General features: G+C 48.0%; 1 long non-coding RNA gene across 4 annotated transcripts in view; it reads left to right on the forward strand.

Annotated features, from left to right (window-relative positions):
* LOC310766306 overlaps nucleotides 1-22,790 on the forward strand; it is a 143,185-nt gene that overhangs the window by 69,664 nt on the left and 50,731 nt on the right. The window contains exon 3 of one of the 4 annotated variants that reach the window (XR_014550044.1): nucleotides 19,721-20,551. The exons of 2 other annotated variants lie outside the window; for them this stretch is intronic. This is a non-coding gene — a long non-coding RNA (uncharacterized lncRNA). Of the gene's footprint in view, nucleotides 1-6,602; nucleotides 6,966-19,720; nucleotides 20,552-22,790 lie in introns of those variants that run through there. One more of the 4 variants, XR_014550045.1, reaches the window with a different exon arrangement.

Raw genomic sequence — 22,790 nt, forward strand, 5'->3', positions numbered from 1 at the left:
TTGGATAGGTCTAAGGGATCTAATGAAGTTTTCTTTAAGAGTGGACACACCATTGCTTCCTTCAGTTCCCCTGGGAATGTCCCCGTGTCAAGGGACAAATTGATAATTTCAACCAGGGCGGTCTGCGCAACATCTGGACACTCCCTAATCAGCCAAGATGGGCACGGATCAATGAGGCAGGTGGTGGGTCTACCAACTTGGAGGAATCTATCCACATCAGTAGGGAGTATCCGATCAAAATGGTCCAACACTGGACCTGAAGTCAGTCGAGGGGCCTCCAGTTCAGTCACTGTATCTAAATTGGCAGGGAGGTCACGGCGGAGCAACAGGACTTTCTCCGCAAAAAAGCTCGCGAATGCCTCACAGCTGTGGGTCGAATTTGTGCTTAAATTTGGTTGTCCTCCTAAGGATGTTATTGACCTAATTATTCTAAAAAGTTGTGCCGGGCGAGAGCTAGCGGATGCAATGGAAGCTGCAAAGTAAGATTTCTTAGCAGCTTTCATAGGCTTTCATAAGTGTCCTATAAGATGTTCTTGAGGCTCCGTCAAGAGTCCGTCGCCATACTCGCTCTAGCCGTCTGAGATCCCGCTTCATTTTCCGGAGCTCCTCAGTAAACCAAGGTGCCCGGTTTCGACGGGGTTGCAGAGGGCGCTTAGGCGCGATGTCATCAATGGCTGCCAAGAGCCGGTTATTCCAGTCCTCAACAAGGTCATCTAATGAGTCACCAGGAGGAACAGGGTTCCGCAAGGCTTGTCGGAATCTATCATGATCCATCAGTTTTCGCGGACGAGCCCAAATAGGTTCGCCACCCGAGCCGGGGAGGAGCGGGAAGTCAATCTTGGCTTTCAGAGCGTAGTGATCAGACCATGGCACCTCCACAGCAGGGAGCATGATCACATCTATGCCAGCCCCAAAGATCAGATCCCGCGTGTGGCCTGCTTGATGAGTGGGGCCCAAAACAAACTGGGAGAGCCCTAGTGTTGCCATGGAAGTCACTAGGTCCAGAGCCTGTGAGGAGGGAGCGGCATCGGCATGGACGTTGAAGTCTCCCAAAACCAGTAGGTTTGGGAACTCCAAGGCCCAGCCCTCCAGCAGGTCTGACAGGGTGGCTGCAGGTGTGCTGGGTGGTCGGTACACCAGCCAGACAGCCAAGCTCTCCTTGGTGCCCCACACGAGACCAACACATTCAATGCCGGAGATCGCCGGTGATGGCAGAGCTCTGAAACAGCAATCCTCCCGGAATAACAACGCTACTCCTGTGTTGCGTCTCTTTGATTGTAATAGGCTGCAGAAGCATCGCCTCAATTATCATAGAATTGTCAAGTTGGAAAGACCACGATCTAGTCCAACCCCGTGCCCAACGTGGGGTTCAAACCCACGACCCTGCGGTTATAGAGTCTCCCACTCTACCCACTGGGCTACCCCAGAATTAATTCCAGTTGTTCCCTTAAGTGGGGAGAGATTTCCCCCTTTCCACATTTTGTCACTGGAATGAATGCAATAAATTGGCATCTGTACTAAATATTGGCCTGGCGAGCAAGTTACTAGCCTATTTGCCCAGAGAGAAATACTGTAGCTCAGAGCATCTATCTTGCATATCGAAGGCCGGCAGGTTCGATCCCCAATAATTCAAGGTAGGGCTGGGAGAAACCCCTGCCCAGAATCCTGGAGGGCTGCTGCCAGTCAGTGCAGACAGCTCTGATGGACCCAGTGCTCCAGCTCTGCATAAGGCATCGTCTTCCTAGGTTCTTATGCAGGGCTAGGGACTTGTGCATTATGTGCTTGCACAACTGTGCTCGGCCCACCTGGCTAGGGTCTGAGAAGCAGCCATAGAAGCAAGAAATGGAAGATGCATTGGTGTGGCAAAAGATGTGTAGGCTCAATCACTGGAGGGTACCGGCTTGGGTTTGTTTCACACGTCTTAAAGAATTGTTGGGTTCCCATTGGGCCTCCATGTCTTTTCATTTGCAGCTGTTCTGGGGCGAAACGACAGCAGGACAGCTTGGATTTCGTGCTTTGAAAGTCCCCAGTTTCCCACAAAGCTGGGACCAGCTTGGAGTATATTAGATGGTTGGCGGCAAATCTCTCTTTACGCCTTCCAGGAATTGATGGTTGCCTTGACTTAAAAGACTCTTGATATGCTGCTGGCATTGTGTGTGTGTGTGTTTTAAATAAACAACCACATTTTCCATCCTTCTGGTAGGTCAGATCTGCATCTGCCACAATTTCATTTCTCTCTCCATCTTATTTGCATGATGAGTCTGTCAGCATTTCAGGCCCTCCTCTATAAAGAGACATTTGACTCTTTTTCTTGAAGCTGGGCAGTCCCTGTGGCTGGAAACTACCCATGGGGGAATCCCCCCCAGATTTTTCTCGTCCTGCAAGAGAGCCTCTGATCAGTCGAAGGGAATTCTGCAAGCTGTGAAAATAAATTCAGCTTGCATGCATTTTAATTTTTTTTTGTTTTTTAAAAATCAACTTTTTATTGTGCAGCCAAAGGTCCAAATCTCAAGGCTTCACCTCCAGTGGTGATTTTGAACTGTCTGTGACCATGTAGAATGATTCTGGCATCTCCACATTTTCTGGGGATGCAGTCCCCACTTGGTTTCCTCTTTAAATTGTGCCACTTCAAAACTTTACCAAGGCTCACTCACAGGTAGTTGCAGACCTGAAGATATTGTGATGGGATGTGGGCATCGGAATGTCAGTCTTTAATGAGAGGGGCGATTGAAAACCCTGAGCGTCTGATTCCGACAACTGAAGTTTATCAAACTGCAGAGCAAACTTCCATCCACCGCAGCGGTAAATTCTAAACCTATACGATTTAACAAGTTACCTCTTGCAAGAACTTATATTCAGCTCTAGAGGCCCATGCTTAACCAGCACAACCATTCAGCAATTGCTTTGTTTTTAAAATGGAATCAGACTTGACGACTGCTCATAAATCCTGGGAGGTTTAATTCTCTCGTTTTTCAGCAGTAGTAACTTGCATTAAAGACCAATGTTTACTTAAAAACATGAGGCTGAGGCTACAGTCATAACACACACGCAGATGCTGAAAGCTGGTGGGTTTCTGTGTGTTATGATACAGCACAGTTGCCACGCCACCGGCTTGAAGGATTAATACCGCTGATGGGCTGGTCCTCTGCCTGACCTTCAAGCCCCCAAATGGGGTGTTTCTTGTGGCAGGGATAGGGGTGGGTGCTTTGGACCCCCAAAGTCAGCCTTCAGCCTTCCATCTGGGGTTCCCAGATGTACTTGGACTACAACTCCCATCAACCCTGATGATTGACTGATTTGGCTGGGGATTGTGGGAGTCGTGGTCAGTCGTGGGGATTGTGGGAGTCGTGGCGAATTCGAAAATTCGCCAGGCCCATTGTGCAGCTGGCTATCGGCCCTTTGCAACCACCGTTCGAAATTAGCCAGTGGCATTTTGCACCTGGCTCTCAGCTATTTGCGACCAAGGTGGGGATGCCTAGGCGTCAGGATGGACCCTAACATCTCTACCATCTGGAGATGCATGCCTGGAGATCCTCGAATGTTTTCACACACTAGCAACGCATCCTATATATGCCAATATATATGCAGACTTTCTCTGGATAAAGTGGTTTTTCTTCTTTTAAGTTCTCAAAGTTCTTAACCTAGCTCCGGGTTGTCATTTGAACTAGCCAGATGTTAGCTGAGAATCAGTCACAGTCAGTCCACCATTTGAAAAGGGCCAGGGCTTTTTTGGCTGTGGCCCCAATCTGGTGGAACACTCTGTCACAAGAGACTAGGGTCCTGCAGGACTTGACATCTTTCCGCAGGGCCTGCAAGACAGAGCTGTTCCACCAGGGCTTTGGCCAAGGCACAGTCTGACTCCCTCCTTTGGTAATCCTCACAGAACTCTAGCCCAATGGTTGCCATGAATTTGATTTTGAATTGATTTTAGAATGAATTGATTTTAGAATGCTGTGTTACTTTTATTGTTGTTAGCCGCTCTGAGCCCAGCTTTGGCTAGGGAGGGAGGGATATAAATAAAATATTGTTAATATTATTATTATTAAAAATGAGACTAGAGCCATCTTGCCCCCAAATGGCAACTAGATACAGTGGAACCTCGGAAGTCGAAAGTAATCAGTTCTGGAAGAACGTTCGACTTCCAAAGCGTTCGAATTCCGAGGCGTGGCTTACACCAATTGGCTGACAGCTAGGCCTTTTGCAGATCGGAAGTTGTGTCAGACGTTCGGGTTCCGAGGACTGTTCGAAAACTGGAACACTTACTTCCAGGTCTTCGATGTTCGGGAGCTGAAACATTCGGGAATGGAGCCGAGAACCGAGGTTACACTGTACAGTCATACCTCGGGTTAAAGCAGCTTCGGGTTGAGCGTTTTCAAGTTGCGCTCCGTGGCGACCCGGAAGTAATGGAACGCGTTACTTCCGGGTTTTGCCGCTCGCGCATGTGCAGACGCTCAAAATGACGTCACGTGCATGTGCAGATATGGCAAATTGCGACCCACGCACGTGCAGACGTGGGTTGTATTCGCTTCAGGATGCGAACGGGGCTCCAGAACGGATCCCGTTCACATCCAGAGGTACCACTGTATTCTATTTTGGCAACTGCAACCATGGTTTAAGGAGCCATTTGGAGCCTGACTTATAAATCTGAGTTTCTAACACTGGTTGTGGCAACTGCAGCCTTGGTTTATGATGCCGTTTGGCATCTAACTTATACACCTGAGTTTCTAACCCTGCAAATATCCCTAGACTCTGTAGAAGGATGCATTCTTCCTAGATAGCAATGAGAACGACACAGGTGCTGCTGAAAGAGCTGTCGGCCGCCGTTGCAGCGATATGCCTGCTATTTTGGGCAGCTCTCAAGCTGTTCTTTGCTGATGCTGCCGGCCTTTTTTGAGGAGCCTGCTGGGCTGTTGGAGCCCCGGCAGCTCGGGAGCTCAGCTAAATGGGTCAGCGGCCCTGGGCACCTTGTTACTTGCTTGACTCGGCAGGGGTGCTGTTTGTTTGCCTCCTCTGCGATGGGCTTATTCAAATGCGTTTGCTGCTGAGGTGGTTCTCTGCAGCAAGGTATACACCACGGGCCCTGAGCGATGGGGAAGCAGCCTCTGGCGCTGTTCTCCATTCCATTTGTGCAGGCTATGCCAGTCGCCGGCCTTGGAATGCCTTGGCAAAGGTGTTTCCATCCTCCCCCTGAATTGGCCCGTGATGCCATCTGCACAATTAAACCAGTGAAGGCAGTGAAGGTCTTGTGTGAGTGCCTGGAGGCGGTTGGAGGATGGATGGCGGTTAACAGATTGAGGTTGAATCCTGACAAGACAGAAGTATAGTGGTACCTTGGGTTAAGAACCTAATTCGTTCTGGAGGTCCGTTCTTAACCTGAAACTGTTCTTAACCTGAAGCACCACTTTAACTAATGGGGCCTCCTGCTGCTGCCGCGCCGCCGAAGCACGATTTCTGTTCTCATCCTGAAGCAAAGTTCTTAACCTGAGGTAATAATTCTGGGTTAGCAGAGTCTGTAACCTGAAGCATCTGTAACCTGAAGCATCTGTAACCTGAAGCGTATGTAACCCGAGGTACCACTGTATTGTTTTGGGGGGACAGGGGGCGGGTGTGGGGGACTCCCTGGTCCTGAATGGGGTAACTGTGCCCCTGAAGGACCAGGTGCACAGCCTGGGAGTCATTCTGGACTCATAGCTGTCCATGGAGGCGCAGGTCAATTCTGTGCCCAGGGCGGCTGTCTACCAGCTCCATCTGGTACGCAGGCTGAGACCCTACCTGCCCGCAGACCATCTTGCCGGAGTGGTGTATGCTCTGGTTATATCCCACTTGGACTACTGCAATGCGTTCTACATGGGGGCTACCTTTGAAGGTGACCCGGAAACTGCAATTAATCCAGAATGCGGCAGCTAGACTAGTGACTGGGAGTGGCTGCCGGGACCACATAACACCAGTCCTGAGAGATCTGCATTGGCCCCCAGTACGTTTCCGAGTACAATTCAAAGTGTTGGTGCTGACTTTTGAAGCCCTAAATGGCTTTGGACCTGAAGGAGCGTCTCCACCCTCATCGTTCAGCATGGACACCGAGATCCAGCGCCGAGGGCCTTCTGGCGGTTCCTTCACTGCGAGAAGTGAGGTAACAGGGAACCAGGCAGAGGGCCTTCTTGGTAGTGGCACCCACCCTGTGGAACGCCCTCCCATCAGATGTCAAGGAAGTAAGCAGCTATCTTATTTTTAAAAGACATCTGAAGGCAGCCCTGTTTAGAGAAGTTTTTAATATTTAATGCTGTATTGTTTTTAACACTCAATTGGGAGCCGCCCAGTGTGGCTGGGGAGGCTCAGCCAGATGGGCAGGGTATTTAATAATAAATTACTATTATTATATAAATTAATTTAAGCAGGGGATTTCCACTGGCAGCTCCACACTGGGCTATCCCAGCCTATGCTTGAGAAATCGCTTTGTGTAATTGGGTCGTGTGGCGGCATGTGATATTTGGAAGATATTAGGCTTGGCTCTTGCCCGTCTTTCTTCCCTCAGAGCGCTTGCAATGCCGGCATGCATCTGGGGACTTTCGGCTTCACGAACCCTTGTAACTGGATCCTTGTAGGTGCTGAGCCCTGCTTGCAAAAACCGGATCAGGCCAACAGTTGCAGCAGCAGCCAGCCAGGTGCCACAGGGATGCAGGCAAGCAGGAGAAGGAAGGAAACAGCTCTTTCTTGACATCTGCTGTTGGCAAACTGGAGAGACAGCGTTGCATAGTGGTTGGAGTGCCGAACTAGGTAAAAAAGGTAAAGGACACCTGGACGATCAAGTCCACTCAAAGGCGACTATGGGGTTGCAGTACTCATCTCGCTTTCAGGCCACAGACAGCTTTCCGGGTCATGTGGCCAGCATGACTAAACCGCTTCTGGTGCAACGGAACCCCGTGACAGAAACCAGAGCGCATGGAAATGCTGTTTACCTTCCCGCTGCAGCGGTACCTGTTTATCTACTTGCACTCGCATGCTTTCGAACTGCTAGGTTGGCAGGAGCTGGGACCGAGCAACGGGAGCTCACTCCATTGTGGGGAATTGAACTGCTTGTTCCCTCTTCCGTGTGACAGCTTTTGAGATATTTGAAGAAGGCTATCATATCTCCTCTCAGTCTCCTCTTTTCCAGGCTAAACGTACCCAGCTCCTTCAACCGTTCCTCATAAGGCTTGGTTTCCAGACCCTTTGTTGCCCCTTAACCTGCTTCGAGTACAGTGGTACCTCGGGTTAAGAACTTAATTTGTTCTGGAGGTCCGTTCTTAACCTGAAACTGTCCTTAACCTGAAGCACCACTTTAGCTAATGGGGCCTCTTGCTGCCGCAGTACCACCGCTGCACGATTTCTGTTCTCATCCTGAAGCAAAGTTCTTAACCCGAGGTAATATTTCTGGGTTAGTGGAGTCTGTAACCTGAAGCATCTGTAACCTGAAGCGTATGTAACCCAAGGTACCACTGTACTTTCTAGCCCTTGAACCAGAGTGTTTGATAGAACGGGACAGAGAGAGGGGAAAGAGAAACAGTATGTTCTAACCCAGGGGTCAGCAACCTTTTTCAGCCATGGGCTGGTCCACTGTCCCTCAGAGCATGTTGTGGACCAGACTATATTTTTTGGGGGAAATGAACGAATTCCTATGCTCCACAAATAACCCAGAGATGCATTTTAAATAAAAGGACACATTTTACTCATGTAAAAACACGCTTCTTCCCAGACCATCCGTGGGCCGGATTGAGAAGGTGATTGGGCCATATCCGGCCCAAGGGCCTTAGGTTGCCTACCCCTGTGCTAGACCGACCCCAGACGACGGAAGCATTGCAGGAAACGTATTTGCAATGGGCTTCGCTCCACAAGTAAAACGTAATGAAAAGGGACATCTCTCTTGTTCCCGAGCAACTAACCAGGACTCTGCTAAGAAGGCTGACCAGGGGGGTCTGTGGATAATAATTCACCTACTGACGTCTGGAGTGCATTGAACTTCCTTGCTCGAATCTCTGCCTTAGGTTCCTTTCACTATAATGGCCTTCTTGTGCACCTGTGCCGCCTTTTGTGACAGGCGATTGCTGGGTTTCTAAAGTGTGAATTGTTTTATTTATTTACGGGGGCTTTTGCAGAACCGGCGGCCTGCATTTGGAACCAGATCTGACGCAGTGAAATAAAAGAAGCCGAACGGCAGATGCAGAGCTGAATGCCAAGTGTGTGTGTAGGGAAAACACAACAGAATTCCCTTTCTTTCTTTCTTTCTTTCTTTCTTTCTTTCTTTCTTTCTTTCTAGTAGGCATTTCATTTTGGCAGCACTCTCTGAACTGTTGGGAGAATAGGGGCTCCTTCTTGCCTCTCTTTCTCTCCCCTCGGAGTAGAAAATGAGAAGGTTCTTCTTTTCTGCATATTCTTTTAGGGTCGTTATTCAGTTTCGTTTTACAAAGGTGCCGAGTGCCAGACCCCCGTAGAGCCCATCAGGACTCTATATGCTCTGCACCAAACTCGCTGTGAAACCCTCTGCTAAGAAGAACCTCGGCATATCAAGAACCTTGGCATATACTCACCCTTTTTTATGTAGCGCATCCTCTATTTCCAAGTCGCGACAGAAGGAATGAGGCTACATGTTCGGTGTACCTGTCCCTTTAGCACCACAGTGCTTAGTGAGTGTGCGCTCTGGAATCGCCAAAGTATTTTCATAATTGCTGCCCTTAAGGACTAGAAACTTGGGTTTCTATTTTCTTCTTGTTGTTCCCTGGGATTGTGGATCATAGAATCATAGAACTGTAGAGTTGGAAGGGACCCAGGGGTCATCCAGTCCAACCCGCTGCAATGCAGGAATCTCAGCTAAAGCATCCATGACACATGGCCATCCGGCCTCTGCTTAAAAACCTCCAGGGAAGGAGAGTCACAGACTCTGGTGGGAGACTGTTCCACTGCCAAACAACCCTTACCACCCGAAAGTTATTCCTGATGTTTAGTCGGAATCTCCTTTTTTGTAACTTGAAGTCATGGGTTCGAGTCCTACCCTCCAGAGCAAGGGAAAACAAGCTTGCTCCATCTTCTAGGTGGCAGCCCTTGAGATAGTTGAAGGTGGCTATCATATCTCCTCTCAGTCTCCTCTTTTTCCAGGCGAAACATACCCATCTCCTTCAACTGCTCCTCCTCTTGGTCTCTCTCCTCTGCACAAAATGGAAGGTGATTGGACGGCTGAGGAAAATAACATCCCTTTGTCTAGTTGTCCCCCACCTCTCTTGTCCGGCCCATGTCTCCTGCCGGGGAAAACCGTCTATCAAAAACTTCACTCCCTATAACACCTACTCACTATGGGCCCCACTAAAGCAAACAGTCTAATTGCTCAACGTCTAAAAGATATCGAGCATCAGAACAACCTGGCCACTATAAGGAAATTCTGCCCTTGGTATGTTCATTTTCCACCGCTCCATTTTGATTCTCTGGCCCCATATCTGCACAAACTTCTTATCCCAAAATACAGACGTGCTTTTACGCTTGCAAGACTGGATGTTTTGCCATCTGCAGTACTTGAGGGCCGATTCCAGAAGATCCCGCCTGAGAAACGTCTTTGCCCCTGTGGAGATGGTAGCGCCGAAACAGCGGCACACGTCCTCCTGTCCTGTACTCTCTACAAAGACCTGAGGAATGAGATCATCACCCCACTCGTACTAACCATCCCAGGGCGCTCAACCACTGCCACAATGTCCTTTCTTCTATCAGATCAAAATGAGCAGATAACAGCAAAGGTTGCTAGGTTCATAGCCGGGCAATCAGAATAAGGGCCACTAACTGACTGCTGATTCAGGACTTTAAATTGTGCTCTTATATCAAATTTCCTTTTCTGCGTATACTGTAATGTTTTGGACAGGGTAGGAGGGGCTGCTATAAGATACAGTTTGCATAAAAGGTAAAGGGACTCCTGACCATTAGGTCCAGTCGTGACCGACTCTGGGGTTGCGGCGCTCATCTCACTTTATTGGCCGAGGGAGCCGGCATACAGCTTCCGGGTCATGTGGCCAGCATAACTAAGCCGCTTCTGGCGAACCAGAGCAGCGCACGGAAACGCCATTTACCTTCCTGCCAGAATGGTACCTATTTATCTACTTGCACTTTGACGTGCTTTTGAACTGTTGCAAATAAAGTTTTATCTCTCTCTCTCCTGCTGGGGACGAGGCAGGAAAACTCAGGATGTTCCAGAGGGGACAGAGGGAGAGAAAACTGTCTGTGGGAACGCTGTTCCTTCAGTGGCAACGTACGTTATCCACACGATCTCATCCCAAACTTGGTTCTGAGTTTTCTGTAACCTGGGAGGGATGTCTTTCAGACCAGAGGCCACATTCCGAGAGCCACATGCCCATGGCGGATGGGGCTAGGGACGAAGCAATGACTGTCATTTTTACTTTTGTGAGCTGTGCAGGCTCACACAGCCCTCTCTGCTCTCTAAGCTGGCAAACAAGAGCTCAAGGGCAGGCGGAAATGTTTGAGGTGAGGGCTGTGGTTTGCAGAGAAAGAGAAATGTGGCCTCTGGAGGGTCCTGAAAGCCACATAACAAGACTTGGAGGAACACATGTCCTACATCCTGGGCCTGAGGTTTTCCACGCCTGCCGTAAAACGGCTCACCTCTCTTTCTCAGGTACACCTGGGCTGTTCTTGCCGTCTTTGGGGACCCCTCTTCCGACCCAAGCCTCCAGCCGATCCTTTTCTCATATCGGCGCTCTGCCAACGATGCTTTGGCCGCGACCCACCGGACCACCTGTTGATCATTTCCAGGGCGGGGAGAGTGTGGGGGGGTGATGTGGGAACTGTGCAAGATGCTTGCACGGAAAGCCACAAGGAGATGATTTCCAGCCAAATTAACCGGAAAGGCTCCAGAATGATCAGGCCAGCAGCATGATAGCTACTCCCAGTCGCTGTGGCGAGTGACAACGTGTTTGTAGCATTCATCTGGTGAAAGCAATTAAAGCAGCAGTTCTCAACCTGTTGAGTGGACTACAACTCCCATCACCCCCTAGCTAGCAAGGCCAGAGCTCAGGGATGATGGGAGCTGTAGTCCAACAACATCTGGGGACCCACAGGTTGAGAACCACCGGATTAAAGTTTGTTCCCGCTCTGTGGTTGCTGCAAACACTTAACCTGTTCTTCGAGCATCTGAGCTCCCCTTCACCCCTTGCCCTCAAAATTTATATTGGGCGGGGAGTCTGTTGCCCTCCGGATGCTTCGAACTACAACTCCCATCAGACGCAGCCTGCATGGATGATGGGAGTTGTAGTCCAGCAGAATCCAGATGACCACACGTTGCTCTGATCTGCATGTTTTTATACCGATGTGGCCCAGAACTTAGCTATGCCTTCTCCTGAGATTATCCCTCAAAATAAGACCTAGATCAGGAAACAAGTAACCATTTTTAAGCTGTTTGTCCCTGTCTCTTCCGGTGAAGGGACTGTGGACCAAAGGGCCAGAGGTGAAAGGAGGCAGAGTCACAAATGCGAATTTCACCATTTATGCAGTAGGGTGGTTTCACCTCAGATCGTATAAATCTTTCGCCTTTTAGGCCAGTGGTTCTCAACCTGTGGGTCCCCAGATGTTGTTGGACTACAATTCCCACCATCCCTGAGCTCTGGCCTTGCTAGCTAAGGCTGATGGGAGTTGTAGTTCAACAACATCTGGGGACCCACAGGTTGAGAAAGGCTGGTCTGGGCATTTAAGAAGCATCATCAGAGTTCAAGTGCCGGATAGCTCAGTCGGTAGAGCATGAGACTCTTTCTCAGGGTCGTGAGTTCGAGTCTCATGTTGGGCAAAACATTCCTGCCTTGCAGGGGGTTGGACTGGATAACCCTCATGGTGCCTTCCAACTCTTTGAGTCTATGACACATTTCTGGACCGGGAGAAACACTCAAGGAGGATGTGATTTTGTGCTGGTGAGTTTTGGCTCGGGAGGGTGTGTAGCCTGGGGAGAGTCTCAAGGGCCAGATTGGGCCCTTGGTCTTCAGTTTCCGACTCCTCCCATAGTAAACAAAGGTTCTCCCTGTGCTCAGTCAGCAATTCCAACAAGTGGAATTGTTTGCACCCCGGTGCCGGCATGGGCAGAGGAGTCGCCACAAGGACCCAGCCAGCTGCAGTCCTTGCCCCTTTTAAAATGGCATGAACACACTTGTAGTTTGACTTTAGCAAAATAAGGAAGTAGGGGCCGGAAACACGATATAGCTCGTGAGTTTATGTATCGGACAGACAATTATTTTGGAAGGTGCATGTGTGTGCTTTCGAGTCAGTTGAAAACGAACTTCTAAAGAGTTGCACAGCCATTTTACTAGGCAGTTGCCGCTTCTAAGTCTTGGGCATAGCTTATTATAGCTGCCTTGCTGTTCCTTGTTGCAGCTGTAATAGTTCCATCCACATTTCAGCGACCTCTTCAACCATCTCCTGGTTCTACGTTCGCTTTTCCTGCCTTCCAAATAATCACCGCTATATGTATAATAATCCGTGCTGTGTGTATGATCCCATGACTCTTCAGGAAGCGACGTGGTATTTGGTGGAAAACTAAGAATGTGAGAATTTTCTTTGAAAATGTAGGTTTCTAGTCCCTTTGGTAGACAAAAAATAAAATAAAGTGTGTGTGTGTGTGTGTGTGTGTGTGTGTGTGTGATACAGATTGAGAAGAGAGGTCGTGAAGAGATCGTGCGTTACCACAGTGATAGGGAACAACTTTTGAGTTTCAATTTCTTATCTCTAAAATAGAGATGGATAGGGAGCAATATTACTCGGCTATGAGTGATCGCCAAAGAAGAAGAAGAAGGTGCTGATACAACACCAAGGTTGCAGGTTCGAGCCCCATATGGGACTGCATATTCCTGAATTTTGGGGGCTTGGACTCTGTGATCCTCAGGTTCCAATGTACAGTTCTATGATTCTGTGGCTCTAAGACAGCTTCTTATATTCCAGGCATGTCCAACAGGTAGATCGTGATCCACTGGTTGATCATGGGGTGTTCCTGGTAGATCTCTTGCCGCTCAGTGATCTCCCCTCCCCCCCAAAAAGGTGAAAACAACAACTCTGCCTTCCTAAAAGAAGCTCAACAACTTTGGTCCATGCAACAACAATGGGTAGATCGCTGCTAGTTTTTTTTATACTGTGTGTAGATTGCAGTTTATTGGGAGTTGGACATCCCTGTTATATTCTATCTCACTCAAAAGAGGATTGATTTAATACGTTGGCCACACTTCTGTGTTTTATCTTCTCACGAGAAACAGGATTCTAATAGTTGTTGCTTTGTTTTGTTGCATTGGTGCATTGAAGGTGTGCAGCTTGCTGGATCTGAGATCTGGCCTGGAGGGGGAATAAGCCATGCGCTGTTAATAACCTTGCGTAATAATTGCCGGCTCCTTTTGTAATCATCGGCCGGGGCGTGGGCAGGTTCAGTGCCAGCTGAAGAAGGAGGCAGCCAGCCCAGCTTGCTTGGAAGAGACCCACGGGCGAGGATTCTTGCTCAAAGAGGCTGGCAAAGAAAGCGATCGGATATCAAAGAGGAACGGATACAATGCCCCTCTCTGCACGAGGCAAGGGCAGTTAGAAGGAACCGTGAGGTGGAAGAAAACACATTGAGGTGCAGCTGCTCCAAGTGGCCAGTGGTTTTCTTTTCCAGCCGAGCGAGCCAGCCGTGAGATTGTGCAATGCCAGTGTTCCTATTTACACGTATTTCTCTCCCTGTGCTTGGGGAAAAGCCATAATGACAACTTGGAAGTTTGGGGATTTTATGCTATACTTCTGAAACAGGTGGAAACATGGGATGGCGTACTACGAGAAATCACCTGTGTTGGAGAAGGAGCCAGCTGCAATCTTTGGCATTTCCAGGTGTCAGGCTGTGGAAGACACGTCTGAAAATCCCAGACAGCTGCTGTCCGCTGATGCCAGAAAGCCCCCCTCAACCTCTGGAGCCTAGATGCTGCTGGACTACAACTCCCATCATTCCTAACCAGCATGGCCAGTGGTTAGAGATTATGGGAGTTGTGGTTCAAGGACGTCCGGGGACTGAAGGTTGAGGAAGTTTGGTGTAGACCATTGGTCTTCAAATGATGTGTCATGATGCACTGCTACAAAACACAGGGAAATATTAATAATAATAATAATAATAATAATAATAATAACAATAATAATAATTTATACCCAGCCCATCTGGCTGAGTTTCCCCAGCCACTCTGGGCAGCTCCCAACAGAATTAAAAGCACAATAAAACATCACACACTAAAAACATAGCCTTCAGATGTCTTCTAAAAGTCAGATGGTTCTTTATTTCCTTGACATCTGATGAGAGGGCGTTCCACAGGGTGGGCGCCACCACCGAGAAGGCCCTCTGCCTGGTTCCCTGTAACCTCACTTCTAGCAGTGAGGGAACCACCAGAAGGCCCTCGGCACTGGATCTCAGTGTCCGGGCTGAACGATGGGGGTGGAGACGCTCCTTCAGGTATACTGGACTGAGGCCGTTTAGGGCTTTAAAGATCAGCACCAACACTTTGAATTGTGCTCGGAAATGTACTGGGAGCGAATGTAAGTCTTTCAGGACCAGTGTTCTATGGTCTTGGCGACTCTCCAGATGTTTGCCAAACTACAACTCCCATTGGTCATGCTTACTAGGGCTGATTGGATTTGTTGTCCCACAACATCTGGAGGTCCAAAGGTTCTTCACATCTTAGCTACTGAGCTGTAGCCTGATCTTAGGTAGGTTAGGACAGCAAGACTGCTACCAAAGAAGTAGATGTGGGGGAATTAAAAGAAATAAAGGATCTCCACATGTGTTTGGGTTGAAGGTGAGTTGTGGGACTGTAAAAGTTTGTTTCGTTTTATTTTGAAAATAAAGCGAAGAAAGAAAAAAAAAAGTGGCCAGGTAGGTTGTTCATTGCCAGGTCAATGTGCCTAGGATTTTAGTCTCAAAGATGCATGCATCGTATTGTACCTAAATTTCACCAGTGAGGTTGGGTGGGAATTTTCCCCAATTTATAAATTCATTAATAAGCAAGAATGGACGCCAGTTGCAAATAAAATGCTAATCAAATATGGCAGTTTTGAAGTGTTTCACTTTGTTCACTAAACGCGAGTAAAATACACATGCATCAGAAAAATCTCAGATGCAAACTGGATTTTTTCTCATTCAAATTGCCCCACTTTGCAGAACCTGATTTGGTACATTTGATGAAAAGCTCCTCTTTGAGTGTTAGCAAGTTTGAACCATTCAGCCAAGGACACAGTGGCAACTGGACTTCCAAATTAGTAATATCACTGCATTTTTTTATTTATTCCAGATGCTCCACCAGCAAACCTGAAAGTAGCGTTCAAAGTTGGGCTGAAATTGAAATCTCCGGGAGAAGTTAGTTAAAAAAAAAAAAAAAGTGAAGAGGATAAAATAACCGAGGCTAAAACCCTGTTTGAAGCTGCCACTAAGGCATTTGTGTTAGGTGAGGCCACCTAGTTGCATTGTGTTTTTGTGTAACTAAATCGCTCCTTGTACTGGTTTTCCAAACAAACTGGTAATAAGGTAAGGCAGGACTCCGGATACTTTATTTTTTCTCTGAAAGGCTAAACTTGCCTCTTGACTCTGAGCCCGGCTTCAGCTGGGGAGGGCGGGATATAAATAAATTATTATTATTATTATTGTTGTTGTTGTTGTTGTTGTTGTTGTTGTTGTTGTTGTTGACTTGCATTCAAGTTTTCAGGTCTCCAAAGAAAATAGAAGCCGGAGTCTTGAAACTGAAAATCAAAGATTTCCAGTACATAGGATGGGAAGACTTTACTGCACCTTCCATTTTTAAAGGCCATAGAGTCATAGAACTGTAGAGTTGGAAGAGACCCTGAGGATCATCTAGTCCAACCCCCTGCAATGCAGGAATAGGCAGCTGCCCCATACAGGGATCGAACCTGCAACCTTGGCATTATCAGCACCACACTCCAACCAGCTGAGTTATCCAGGCTGCTAGATGCTCTCACAACAAGAGTTCCAGTTCAGCATGGCATATTCTCTCCCCTCACTGTGTTTCCCACCAATTTAAGTAAAACTGATGTAGCAGGAATGCTTGAATAATGGTTCTCTTTAACAACAGTTAAGGCATCTCTGAAGGGACGCGGATGGCACTGTGGGTTAAACCACAGAGCCTAGGGCTTCCTGATTAGAAGGTAGGTGGTTCGAATCCCTGCATTGGGGTGCTCGGTCCCTGCTTCTGCCAACCTAGCAGTTTGAAAGCACGCCAAAAAGTGCAAGTAGATAAATAGGTACCACTCCGGTGGGAAGGTAAACGGCGTTTCCATGCGCTGCTCTGGTTCGCCAGAAGTGGCTTAGTCATGCTGGCCACATGACCCGGAAGCTGTACGCCGGCTCCCTCGGCCAATAAAGCGAGATGAGCGCCGCAACCCCGGAGTCGCCCGCGACTGGACCTAATGGTCAGGGGTCCCTTTACCTTTACCTTTAAGGCATCTCTGAAACCCCGGAATGCTGCTGCAGACAGCATTGAGCTGGATGGACAAATGGTCTGACTCAGTATAAGGTCCTAAAAACATGCCATCATCTCCTCACCCTTAATTCTTCTTCTTCTTCTTCTTCTTCTTCTTCTTCTTCTTCTTCTTCTTCTTCTTCTTCTATTTTTTGCCCGTCCATGCAACGGGCGGCTTCCAACAGATATAAAAACACAATGAAACATCAAACATTACAGGGCTGCCTCCAGATGTCTTCTAAAAATCAGATACAGTGGTACCTTGGGTTACAGACACTTAGTTACAGACTCCGCTAACCCAGAAATAGTACCTCGGGTTAAGAACTTTGCTTCAGGATGAGAACAGAAATCGCGTGGTGGCGGCACAGCAGCAGCAGGAGGCCCCATTAGCTAAAGTGGTGCTTCAGGTTAAGAACAGTTTCAGGTTAAGAACCAACCTCCGGAACGAATTAAGTTCTTAACCCGAGGTACCACTGTATTTGTTTCCTTGACATCTGCTGGGAGGGCATTCCACATGGCAGGAGAAGGCCCTCTGCCTGGTTCCCTGTAACCTCACTTTTGCAGTGAGCGTACCACCAGAAGAAGTCCCTCAGAGCTGGACCTCAGTGTCCAGGCTCCCTCAAGAGTTGTCCCCTCGTACGAACCATGTGCGGCTTCCAGAATACACCCTCTTTGCATCTTCCTGGGACCGGGAAGGTCCTTGTCTCTGTAGGTTCGCTTGCAAGATAGGCAGGGCAGCTCCTGTTGGTACATGTTTTACGCGGTGCCTTCTCATGCAAAAAGCAGGCGCCTTGTTTGGCTGTCGTAATTGAGGCATTGTCAACAGCATGCACCCAAAGGGCCTCCCTGCATGGAGAAGTTGGAGAGGGAACGAACTCTTTCCACTTCCTCGTCTGCTGTCTCCAGCACCTCGTTCTGCAAGCTCATCTGAAGTAGGGAAGGAAGAGAAGAGCCTCTCCATGTGGGCGGTCAGGTTGCCCAAGGGCGATGGGGATGGGATGTCTTCCTCCCAGGCCAAGTTCAAAAGCCCATTGGTTGGTTTTTGGTGCCTTTGGCCAGGAAGAACTTTCTGCTTTCAGTTCGGTACCCAGAATGGGGAACATTGGGACATTTCAACTGCTGCAGACAATGGACCGACTTCCTGCCTACAGTTCGGGCAAATTTTCAGCTTGGTCCCTTCGCTTTTCCTTGCCGAACGCTCAGCCTGACTGTCCAGCTTTCTATATAGCTCACATGAAGGATTCAGGAACATCTATGTCTGTATAAGCCTTCCAGATTTCCAAAGAGGTGCTCAAACAAGGCTGATGTTCATGCGAAATACGTCCACGTGTAACAAGGGTGGCGAGGACCTAGAATTGTAGAGTTTTAAGGGACCCTGTGGGTCATCTAGTCCAACCCCCTGCAGTGCAGGAATCTCAGCTCCTTCAAGCCTCAAAATATATGTCTCTTATGTCTCTTATATCCCACTTCTTTCTCCATGGATCTCATGGTGTTGTACATGACGATTAACCAATGGAGTGAAGTTATTAAATAAATAAAAAAAACCAGTATAAATTTGAGGTTTTGCTTCCTCTATTGGTTCTTTTCTGTCTTAGAATGAAGTGGTCTGGCTGTCGCTTGTTTATGCAGCTACAAGATACCTTCCTTACCTATACGGCTCTTTGGCTGTTCCGGTTACACCTGGAAAGGCATCAACTTGCAAGCAATTCCCAGCTCCCTAGGGAGGTCTCCAGGGCTGGGCGATGTCAGCTTTTCAACATTGTGATGTACAGTCATACCTTGGTTCTCAAATGGAATCCGTTCCGGAAGTCCATTTGACTTCCGAAAACGTTTGAAAACCAAGGTGCAGCTTTTGACTGGCTGCAGGAGCTTCCTGCAGCCAATTGGAAGCCATGTAAGATGTTTGGATTCCAAGGAACGTTCAAAAACTGGAACACTCACTTCCAGGTTTGCAGCATCCGGGAGCCAAAATGTTTGAGTCACCAGGCGTTCAAGAACCAAGGTACTGCATTACCAACCCCAGATATATCGCCAGATGAAGGCACCATCGTACTCTGGCCCTCAAACCAGTCCTGGGAGCAATGTGTCGCCCAGGCCTAGAGGTGTCTCACGTGTAGGATGTGTTAGCACGGCATCTGGATTTTGCATGGTACCTGTTATGTACTGAAGTTCTCACCCTGGGCCAGCAGGTGGATACTGTAGATAGTTTTCACTCAGGTCCACATATGCAAATAGGGGATTGAAAGTGATGTTCAGTGATTGGATAGTTACAGAAAGTGGTTACAGTTGCGTTGTAACAGAAAGTGGTTACAGTTGTGTTGGAGCTCTATATAAGCAGGCTGGCTGAACCCTTCAGTTCAGTTCTGTTCTGGGTCTGTGAATAAACAAGAGCTGTTTGAAGAATCGCTGTATCGTCTGATATGTTCACCCACAACTTAACAGTACACAAACCATGTAAAGCTCAGAAGGAGCGGCCAGGGCAGCATCATCTAAATGGATAAAGATTGTGAGAGAGAAAGAGAAGCGGAGTAAACCCCCCTCCTTTTTTTTTTTAAGCTTTCCATTTGTTGAAGTGATACAGTCACCAGGAAGCTGTGTTTCCCCCTTTTCCTTGGAGGAAGGAAGTCTTTTGTACAGGACCCCCTGATGTTTTTAAATACCGGTTGTGTGTTTTCTATTTTTTTTATTTCAAAAAAGCAGAAATCGCAGTCCAGACAGGAAGTGATTAAGACATGAATAAAGATTTCAAATAGACTTGGGGTCAAGGGAAGGATGGAAGTCTGGCTGTGTGCCTGAGATGCTGGAGAAGAGAAGGGGCAGAATAATGAAGTCAGGAATGTGGGATGCAGCCCTGGGAAAAAATGAGGAGTCTTCGCTTTCGGAGGAGGCCGGTGGCCTTAGAGGGGCTTGGCGATCGGAAATTACTTGTTTGCTGTCCATCATCTCCCTTTATTTCTAACTTTGAAGGTTTTCTCCTCATTTTATAGAGGCGAACAGCAAGATTTTATCCTATCTCCTTTTAAGGTCCTTCACTTTTGCAGGCATAAATCAAAGAGGCGAGTCACGGGGATACAAAGGCAACAATGGCATCATGTGCCTTTATTCTTTGTTTTTAGTTTTATTTGGGTGTCTGCACCCTGCTTGCCTCGCGATAGAAATCTCACTCGAGGCAGTTTGCAAAATAAATAACATAACACAAGTCACAACATCTTTTTTCTTTTCCTTCCCCAAAGCGGTATGATGGCATCACTAATTACGTTCACAAAGAAACCATCGTCAACAGCAGCAGCCTGTCGCCTGGAACACCCAGTTTTGCTAAGGGATGTTGAGACTTTAAACAGATTCTGGCATTTGCCGCAAAGGATATGTGGGGAGGAGCATGAATGCAAGGCCTGTCATCCCACTGAACTTACTGGAAATCTCCATGCTTGGGAACTGGACATTATCAGGAGTCCCAGTCGAGAGGAGGGTCCCAATGACTTCCTTACACCCCAATTTCAGCATGGGAAGGTCTGAAGTGGAGTTGGTGGGTGGGGCTGGGTGTGGGGGTCTTTGGGGATGGACGGGGCTTGCATGCATGCCGCTGCCCATTCCAAGAAGAGACCCTACCTGACCTGCCCCTCTTTCTGTCCTTCAAGCTAGGGGAAAAGGATGGAGTGATACAGCTGCCTTTGCATGGAGCTCCTCTGCCGGCCACTCGGCTCCTTGCTCAGAAGGAGTTTCCCTTCCAGGTGAACGACAAACTGCAAAGCATCTTTTCTTGGTGTGCTACTTGCGCTGTGTACCTCTGCAGAGGGACGCGGGTGGCGCTGTGGGTTAAACCACAGAGCCTAGGGCTTGCCAATCAGAAGGTCGGCGGTTCGAATCCCCGTGACGGGCTGAGCTCCTGTTGCTCAGTCCCTGCTCCTGCCAACCTAGCAGTTCGAAAGCATGTCAAAGTGCAAGTAGATAAATAGGTACCACTCTGGCGGGAAGGTAAATGGTGTTTCCGTGCGCTGCTCTGGTTCGCCAGAAGCGGCTTAGTCATGCTGGCCACATGACCCGGAAGCTGTACGCCAGCTCCTTCGGCCAGTAAAGTGAGATGAGCGCCGCAACCCCAGAGTCAGCCACAACTGGACCTAATCGTCAGGGGTCCCTTTACCTTTACCTCTGCAGAGAGAGCTGCAGAGAGAGCTTCTTGATGGCTGTGGAGCTCCTTCCCTTTCAGACTTGCTTCTGCATCTTTCGGAAGTCCTAAAAGACCTCCATCGTTTGCACTTGTGCCAGTGACTAGGGCAAATTTGCAAAGTTTTGCTTGGAGAGTTTGTCTGATGAGGTCCAGAGAAACTGAGCAACCCAAAATCTCTAGATGCATCAATGCAAGCCTAGTTCTTCCCTACAAATGCATCATTTAAACAGCCCCTGTTGCTTCACGACTCTGAAAGAATTGCACTGTTTGAAGTGACACACGGTCTATCTGTGTTGGCTGAGCCACACGTGCAAAGTCAATGGTTGTTCCTACAGCGATCTTACTTTATTTGCAGTTATTAAAATTTTATCTTGTCCTTCCTCCCAAATGAGGCCCAAGGCGGACTGTGCATATGTGGAGATTTTGCTTGGACTTCTTTTTCTCCCTGGATTAACACCTTTGGAGATGACCCCTGACTTTCTTTCTTACGCAGGTAAGCAGAGAAGCTTATCTGTTGCATCTATATCACACTTTTTTCTCCAGGGAGTACATGGTTCCCCACCACCACCGTTAATCTGTACAATGACTCTGCGAGGTAGGCGAAGAGGCTGTGACTGATTTCAATGAAACCCAGTACGTTTCATGACTGAGTGGGGAATTTGAACCCAGATCTCCCAGGTCCTGGTCTGACACTTTAACCACTACACCACACTGGCTTCCTAGAGTCCTTCTGCTATGGGGCAGCTATTAAGTAGGTAAATGAAGTGTTCTTGGCCTCGGGAAAGAATGCAAAGGGAAATATGAAGGGCTTGGTCAGTCAAAGGTAGCACCACACTTTTGGGTCATTGGCTGCTCTTTCCAAATTAGTCCTCAAGAGTTTCCTTCTTTCAAGATGTTAATACCTTCCTCTTCCTCTAAACAGGAGTGTAGGCAATTGATGGTACAGTGGTACCTCGGGTTACAGACGCTTCAGGTTACAGATGCTTCAGGTTACAGACTCCGCTAACCCAGAAATAGTACCTCGGGTTAAGAACTTTGCTTCAGGATGAGAACAGAAATTGTGGTGCGGCGGCAGCGGGTGGCCCCATTAGCTAAAGTGGTACCTCAGGCTAAGAGCAGTTTCAGGTTAAGAACGGACCTCCAGAACGAATTAAGTTCTTAACCCGAGGTACCACTGTACTAACATGGCAACACCTTTCCTCCAGAACTCGCCGTCTATTGATAATCGGCAGGCTCCTTTGTTGTTCTGTTTCTGATCCCTGCTGAAAACGTTTTGTTTAGACATGTCTCCCCAGACATGCTAAAAAGAATTTGGTGCCTACTTGTTTCTACCGTCTGCTGATTTTATCAGCATTTTCTTATGAATATTCCGATAACTTGCTTTTATTAGGATCACAAGGAGAACGCTGCTGTTTCAGGTCAGTCTCGCATTCAGTCCAGCAACCTGTTCTTACAGTGGTCAGTAACAACAAGGGACACATACATTCAAAATTCACTTGAAACTAATCAAGTTGAGTGGAATTGATGAACTTAGTCTTGTAACACCAGCTTTTCAAAGTCATATAGTCATTTATAACTCCAGTGTTCCGTCCCACGTAATCTCCCCCACTCAGGTTTCCTCAATCAGGGTTTCTCAGTCTCCATCTATGTTTGGACTACAACTCCCATCATCCCTAGCTAGCAGGACCAGTGGTCAGGGATGATGGGAACCGTAGTCCAAAAACGGCTGGAGACCCAAGTATGAGAAATCCTACTCTAAAATAAAATAAATGAAATAAGATAGATAGATGATAGATTGATAACAACTGGGGTGACAGTTCTCTCTGTAAGAAGGGGCGGGGTGTTGTGGGGAGGAGCATACAACCCCCAATACAGTCGTACCTTGGAAGTCAGACGGAATCCGTTCCAGAAGTCCGTTTGACTTCCAAAACGGTTCAGAAACCAAGGCACAGCTTCTGATTGGCTGCAGGAAGCTTTTGCAGCCAATCGGAAGCCGCGACGGACGTTTGGGTTCCAAATAACGTTCTCAAACCGGAACAATCACTTCCTGGTTTGCAGCGTTCAGGACCCCAAAACATTTGACTCACAAGTCATTTAAGATCCGAGGTACGACTGTACAAGTTTGGAAGACACTA

The sequence above is a fragment of the Podarcis filfolensis genome (genome assembly GCF_964270895.1).
Source record: "Podarcis filfolensis genome assembly, chromosome: 7".
In the NCBI taxonomy this organism is placed as follows: Eukaryota; Metazoa; Chordata; class Lepidosauria; order Squamata; family Lacertidae; genus Podarcis; species Podarcis filfolensis.